Raw genomic sequence first — 7,200 nt, 5'->3', positions numbered from 1 at the left:
CCCGATCGCATACACGCACACACACATTGACGATATCGCACATACGCGCTCACACACTCACAACATCCGGAGATATCACATGCTTCTGGCCATGTGATCCTCCGGCAGGTCCTGGAAGGTCACTGCACGCACAGTATTGCCGCAGAGAAGCAAGCGATATCACTGGATGTTGTGAGTGTGTGGATGCAATCTGATGTGTGTGTGAGGTGTGTGTGAGAGTGAGTGTGATCTGATGTGTGTGTGTGTCTGTTCTTATATGTGTGTGTGCGTGTGTGTTTGTTCCGCCGCTGCAGGACCTTGATGCACTCACCTGCTCTTGGTCGGCTTCTGGTGAGTATGATCGGGGGTCTTCTTTCTTCTGTCTTTTCTCTTCTGCACATGTGTACCGGGAGCCGGTGTACGCTGGTAACCATGCTACACAATATTACCCGATGTGCACCATGGTTACCAGCGTACCCAGCCCCCCGCACGCACAGGAGCCCACACCAGCGTATGCCGGCAACCCCAGCAATGCGAGGGTATGTGTCGGCTGGGTTGCCGGCGTACGCTGGTGTGGGCTCCCAGGGGTACAGCACTCACCTGGGAGTCGGGGCTCCGTGTCGGTTCGGGGAATGCGTGCGGGAGGCGGGGCCAGGGCGGGCGTGCAATGCATGAGGGGGGCGGGGCGTGGCTGAGTTGCCAATGCGTGCAGGGGGTCGGGGTGACAGGCCAATCCGTGTGGGGGGGCGGAGCCTGGGCGAGCGGCCAATCCGTGCGGGGGGCGGAGGCAAGGCGAGCGGCCAATGAGAAGCTTGTCGCGCTAACGACAGAATTTTGGAGCAAGACAGACAGGCAGACAGACAGACAGACAGAATAAGGCAATTATATATATAGATAGTTTGAAAAAAGACCTAGGTAAATCTAGTTTAACCTTCCTCCACCAATTATATATTTTGTCATTGAATCATTTATAACCAACAATGTTGTGTGTACTGAGGAAATCATCCAGCCCTTTTTTAACAGTTGATATAGTGTCAGCCATTACTACCTCTTGTAGTAGGACAATCCACAGTCTGACTGCTCTAACTGTAAAGAACCCTTTCCTATTTAGCTGCCGGAATCACTTTTCTTCCACTTGCAGTGAATGCCCCTGGTCCTTAGTATTGTCTTTGGCAGGAATAAATCATGTGCTACTTCTTTATATTGACCACATATGTATTTATACATGTAAATGAGATCTCCTCTGAGACGTCTTTTTTCTAAGCTACGCAAATCCAAGTTTTTCAACCTCTCATCATTTGGGAGGCCTTCCATTCCTTTCAATAATCTAGATACCTGTTTTTAAACTGACTTTATCTTTTTAATATCCTTTTTAAAATGTGGACCTAAAGCTGGATCCCATATTCCAGATGTGGCTTTACAAGTGATATATAGACTGTTATCAATACGTTGGGATCATGGGATCTAATCTCTCTTTTTATATACCCTAAAATCTTGCATACTTTTGTAGCTGCTGCTTGACGTTGAGTACTGCTGCTCAGCTTATTTGTAATGAGAATACCCAAGTCCTTCTCCTGTTCTTTAGACCCGAGTTTACTTCCATTTAATGTATACGCAGTTATTGGATTACTGCATCCTAGGTGCATTACTTTACATTTATCAACATTAAATCTCATTTGCCAAGTATCTGCCCATTCTGACATCTTATCCAGATCTTTTTGTAATATTGTACTATCAAGGTCTGATTTTAATATCCTACATAATTTGGTGTCATCAGCAAAGACTGACACTTTACTATCAATCCCATCCACAAGGTCATTAATAGAGATGAGCGAACCGGTCCCGGTTCGGCTCGAGGTCGGTTCGCCGAACGGAGGTCCCGTTCGAGTTCGGCTCTTCGAACGTTCGACGAACCGAACTCGAACTGCATAGGAAACAATGGCAGGCAATCACAAACACAGAAAAACACCTAGAAAACACCCTCAAAGGTGTCCAAAAGGTGACAAACAACTCACAACACATGGGAAAGTGACAAGGACATATACTCATGCGAAAACAAAAGAGCTGGACAAGGAAAAAGAGGAGGACACACAGATATATGAGTATATGCAAGGAAACATCGATTCCATTAAGTTGCAACTTGAGCCCTGCTCATTTTAGGCTTCCAATCTGGATAAATTGCCTGAGCTCGCCACGTACGCCTTGGGGATCTTGTCGTGTCCTGCAGCCAGCGTTCTCTCGGAACCTGTCTTCAGTGCTGCTGGGGGTCTGCTGGCAGATAAGCACACGTGTCTGTCCACTGACAATGTGGACATGGCTCTCAGAGGACTTTTCTTCCCCTGGGTCAGCCAGGGGACGGGAAAGGCACGCGTATTTTTGAGAGTGCTTCATGCAAAGCATCTTTTTCATTTTCAAAAGGGGCATCAACTGATGTCAGTCAAGAGGGGTGTGTGTGGCCCATTTAGTGGAAACGAGGGAGACTGTGGTTGGAGTCCCCTCGCTGTGTCTCTAAAAGAACCAAGATGAACAAGTCATGGCTCTCAGAGGACTTTTCTTCCCCTGGGTCAGCCAGGGGACGGGAAAGGCACGCGTATTTTTGAGAGTGCTTCATGCAAAGCATCTTTTTCTTTTTCAAAAGGGGGCTCAACCGATGCCAGTCAAGTGGGGTGTGTGTGGCCCAGTTAGTGGAAACGAGGGAGACTGTGGTTGGAGTCCCCTCGCTGTGTCTCTAAAAGAACCAAGATGAACAAGTTATGGCTCTCAGAGGACTTTTTTTCCCCTGGGTCAGCCAGGGGACGGGAAAGGCACGCGTATTTTTGAGAGTGCTTCATGCAAAGCATCTTTTTCTTTTTCAAAAGGGGGCTCAACCGATGCCAGTCAAGTGGGGTGTGTGTGGCCCAGTTAGTGGAAACGAGGGAGACTGTGGTTGGAGTCCCCTCGCTGTGTCTCTAAAAGAACCAAGATGAACAAGTCATGGCTCTCAGAGGACTTTTCTTCCCCTGGGTCAGCCAGGGGACGGGAAAGGCACGCGTATTTTTGAGAGTGCTTCATGCAAAGCATCTTTTTCTTTTTCAAAAGGGGGCTCAACCGATGCCAGTCAAGTGGGGTGTGTGTGGCCCAGTTAGTGGAAATGAGGGAGACTGTGGTTGGAGTCCCCTCGCTGTGTCTCTAAAAGAACCAAGATGAACAAGTCATGGCTCTCAGAGGACTTTTCTTCCCCTGGGTCAGCCAGGGGATGGGAAAGGCACGCGTATTTTTGAGAGTGCTTCATGCAAAGCATCTTTTTCTTTTTCAAAAGGGGGCTCAACCGATGCCAGTCAAGTGGGGTGTGTGTGGCCCAGTTAGTGGAAACGAGGGAGACTGTGGTTGGAGTCCCCTCGCTGTGTCTCTAAAAGAACCAAGATGAACAAGTCATGGCTCTCAGAGGACTTTTCTTCCCCTGGGTCAGCCAGGGGACGGGAAAGGCACGCGTATTTTTGAGAGTGCTTCATGCAAAGCATCTTTTTCTTTTTCAAAAGGGGGCTCAACCGATGCCAGTCAAGTGGGGTGTGTGTGGCCCAGTTAGTGGAAACGAGGGAGACTGTGGTTGGAGTCCCCTCGCTGTGTCTCTAAAAGAACGAAGATGAACAAGTCATGGCTCTCAGAGGACTTTTCTTCCCCTGGGTCAGCCAGGGGACGGGAAAGGCACGCATATTTTTGAGAGTGCTTCATGCAAAGCCTCTTTTTCTTTTTCAAAAGGGGGCTCAACCGATGCCAGTCAAGTGGGGTGTGTGTGGCCCAGTTAGTGGAAACGAGGGAGACTGTGGTTGGAGTCCCCTCGCTGTGTTTTACATGCTTTTAGAAGGGCATGACATGGCTTGGAGGTTGACTTTCATCATCTGCAAACTGTTGGCTACCAAAATGCTGCCTTTCCAACAACTGTGGTTATAGACAATGAGGAACATACTGATGAAGATGAGATGCAGATACCCGATTGGGATGACAACTTAAATATTCGGTCAGGGCAAGAAGAGGCTCGGTCTGAGGGGGAGGGGAGTGCAAACACAACAATTGATGATGAAGTTCTAGATCCCACCTACTGTCAACCCACAGTCAGACACTCGAGGAGGTCAACAGAGGCGGTGGAGGAGGATGCAACCGACGTCGAAGTAACCTTGCGCCTTCCTGGACACAGTCGGAGCACTGGTAGCACGTCTACAACTGCATCCTCAGCCACCACTCTGCCTCTGAGCATTATTCGGGGTGGATCAACAGGTCGCATGGCCTCTAAGCCTTGCCTAGCCTGGTCCTTTTTTGACATAAAAAAAGATCGCCCAAATTATGTGATCTGTAACATTTGGCATGGTTATCTTAGTAGAGGTCAAAACCTCAGCAGTTTGACAACTTTTTCCATGAATCGTCACATGAATAAATATCATATGGCCTGGTGGGAAGCTCACCGTGCTGCAATGCGGCCTAGCGGAGCCAACCATCCACCGCCTGCCCCTTCCAGTGCATCCGCGCGCTCGTCATCTTCTAGGACTGTGGGGACAGCTGTCACACCTGTTTTTCCACCCACAACTTCCACCACTGTAACCGCAACAGGCAGTTTGCTTGGTAGGTCGTCAGTTGGTTTGGAAGGGGAAACAAGTGATTGTGTACAGCTCTCTCAAACATCGATAGCACCAACGTTGGATGAAGGCAACATCATGTCTCCGCCTGCACTTTCCTCACAAACCTGCATTTTTCCAGGGACACCCTACTCAACACCGTCTACACACAGCAGCCAGATCTCTGTCCCTCAGATGTGGTCAAATAAAAGGCCACTTCCTGCGACCCATGACAAAGCTAAGAGGTTGACTCTATCCCTCTGTAAGCTGTTGGCTACCGAAATGCTGCCTTTCCGCCTAGTGGACACACAGGATTTTAGAGACCTTATGTCTGTCGCTGTGCCCCAGTACCAGATGCCTAGTCGCCACTACTTCTCTAAGAAAGGTGTGCCCGCGCTACACCAGCATGTCGCACACAACATCACCGCTTCCTTGAGAAACTCTGTGTGTGAACGGGTGCATTTCACCACCGATACTTGGACCAGTAAGCATGGACAGGGACGTTACATGTCGCTGACTAGCCACTGGGTAACTATGGTGATAGATGGTGAAGGGTCTGCTGCACAAGTCTTGCCGTCCCCACGACTTGTGTGTCAATCCTCTGTCTGTCCAAGTTCCGCCACTGCTTCTGCATCCTTCACCTCATCTGGGTCCTCCACCTCCGCCCCAAGCCTGCCTGGTCAGGCCACCAGCGTTCTCACTGCGCAGAAGGAATCACGCACCCCTCATTACTATGCTGGCAGCAGACCGCAATGGCATCAGGCGGTCTTTAGCTTGACATGCCTTGGGAATAAGAGTCACACAGCTGAGGAGTTGTGGTCAGCTCTGCGGTCCGAGTTTAATAAATGGTTGTCTCCACTCAACCTGCAGCCTGGTAAGGCCGTGTGCGACAATGCTGCAAACCTGGGTGCGGCCCTTCGCCTGGGCAAGGTGACACACGTACCTTGTATGGCTCACGTGTTGAACCTTGTCGTCCAGCAATTTTTAACACACTATCCGGCCTAGATGGCCTTCTGAACAGGGCACGAAAACTGTCTGCTCACTTCCGCCGTTCAAGCGCCGCAGCTGAGCGACTTGCATCGCTCCAGAAGTCTTTCGGCCTGCCGGTTCATCGCCTGAAATGCGATGTGGCGACACGCTGGAATTCAACTCTCCACATGTTACAGCGACTGTGGCAGCACCGCAGAGCCCTGGTGCAATACGTCATGACGTATAGCCTGGGCCAACGAGATGCAGAGGTGGGGCAGATCACCCTGATGGAGTGGTCTCAGATCAAGGACCTATGCACCCTTCTGCACAGTTTCGACATGGCGACGAATATGTTTAACGCTGACAATGCCATTATCAGCATGATGATTCCAGTCATTTACATGCTGGAGCACACGCTAAACACTATTCGGAGTCAGGGGGTGGGACAACAGGAAGGGGAGGAACTACAGGAGGATTCATATGCGCAAGACACAACAACATCACCAAGGTCCAGACGTTCATCATCACCAACGCGGCAGGCATGGGACCATGGGGGACAGGGATCAACAAGGGCGCATGGTAGCAGGCGAGATGTTGAGGAAGGTGCAGGAGGACATGAAGATATGGAGGACGAACTGTCCATGGACATGGAAGACTCAGCAGATGAGGGGGACCTTGGTCAAATTTCAGTTGAAAGAGGTTGGGGGGAGATGTCAGAGGAAGAAAGAACGGTTAGCACCTCTATGCCACAAACACATCGTGGACATGGTCCGCATGGCTGCACAAGACACATGAGCGCCTTCTTGCTGCACTACCTACATGACCCTCGGATTGTATGAATTTGAAGTAATCCTGAATACTGGGTTGCCACACTGTTAGATCCCCGGTACAAGACAAAATTTGGCGAACTAATTCCTGCCATAGAAATGGACGCACGTATACAGGAGTATCTGCAGAATGTGGTACGCAATCTTAGATCTACTTTTCCACTAAACACCAGTGCTGCACAGAGTGAATCTCAACGCTTTGTCATGGATAGGAGGAAATGGTCTTTTAATTATCCACATCGGAGGGACCGAGGGATGGCTGCTGTGCTGAGATGGCGTTGAGTACGGTGTCGCTGCACAGTTGCACTTTTGGTCATATCCCAAAATGAGTTGAAAAAGGACAGATGCTGTTGGAAAGGGGAACAGGTGTGTTGGAAAGGGGAAAAAAGTTTTGGTCCGTGGATTTGGTGGTTAAGTAACTGTAACATTTGCTGAAGAAACACCATCTGTTACAGTGGGACTGCCAGATTTGGATAAAGTGGTATATAATCTGTGACCGCTATATAACGAAAATTAATAAGAAAAGAAAGAGAAAGGTATATATCCCCATCAGCAGTCAGTGTCCACCGTGCTCCCAGTTGGAAAAGGAGAGGTTGGCAACTGGAAGGTTTGGTGGAGGATACAGAGCTGTGTGGCTATGAAACTAATAGTAGCCTGAACCGAGTTAGACGCCATTCGGATCTGGAGACTGTGAGCCCTGTTAGCGTCACAGGGTCCACATGCCCACCCAGCCCAGGAACTCCCTGTTAACAACACAGGGGCCATTGAGTACGCTGACCGTGTGCGTAGGGGCCACACCTGTGGACAGCAGGCGCATCAGCAGCAGCAGGCCTGTT

This window comes from Anomaloglossus baeobatrachus, chromosome 3 (assembly GCF_048569485.1).
Source record: "Anomaloglossus baeobatrachus isolate aAnoBae1 chromosome 3, aAnoBae1.hap1, whole genome shotgun sequence".
Taxonomy (NCBI): Eukaryota; Metazoa; Chordata; class Amphibia; order Anura; family Aromobatidae; genus Anomaloglossus; species Anomaloglossus baeobatrachus.
The sequence above is the reverse complement of the archived record's forward strand: the minus strand, read 5'-3'. Positions refer to the sequence as shown.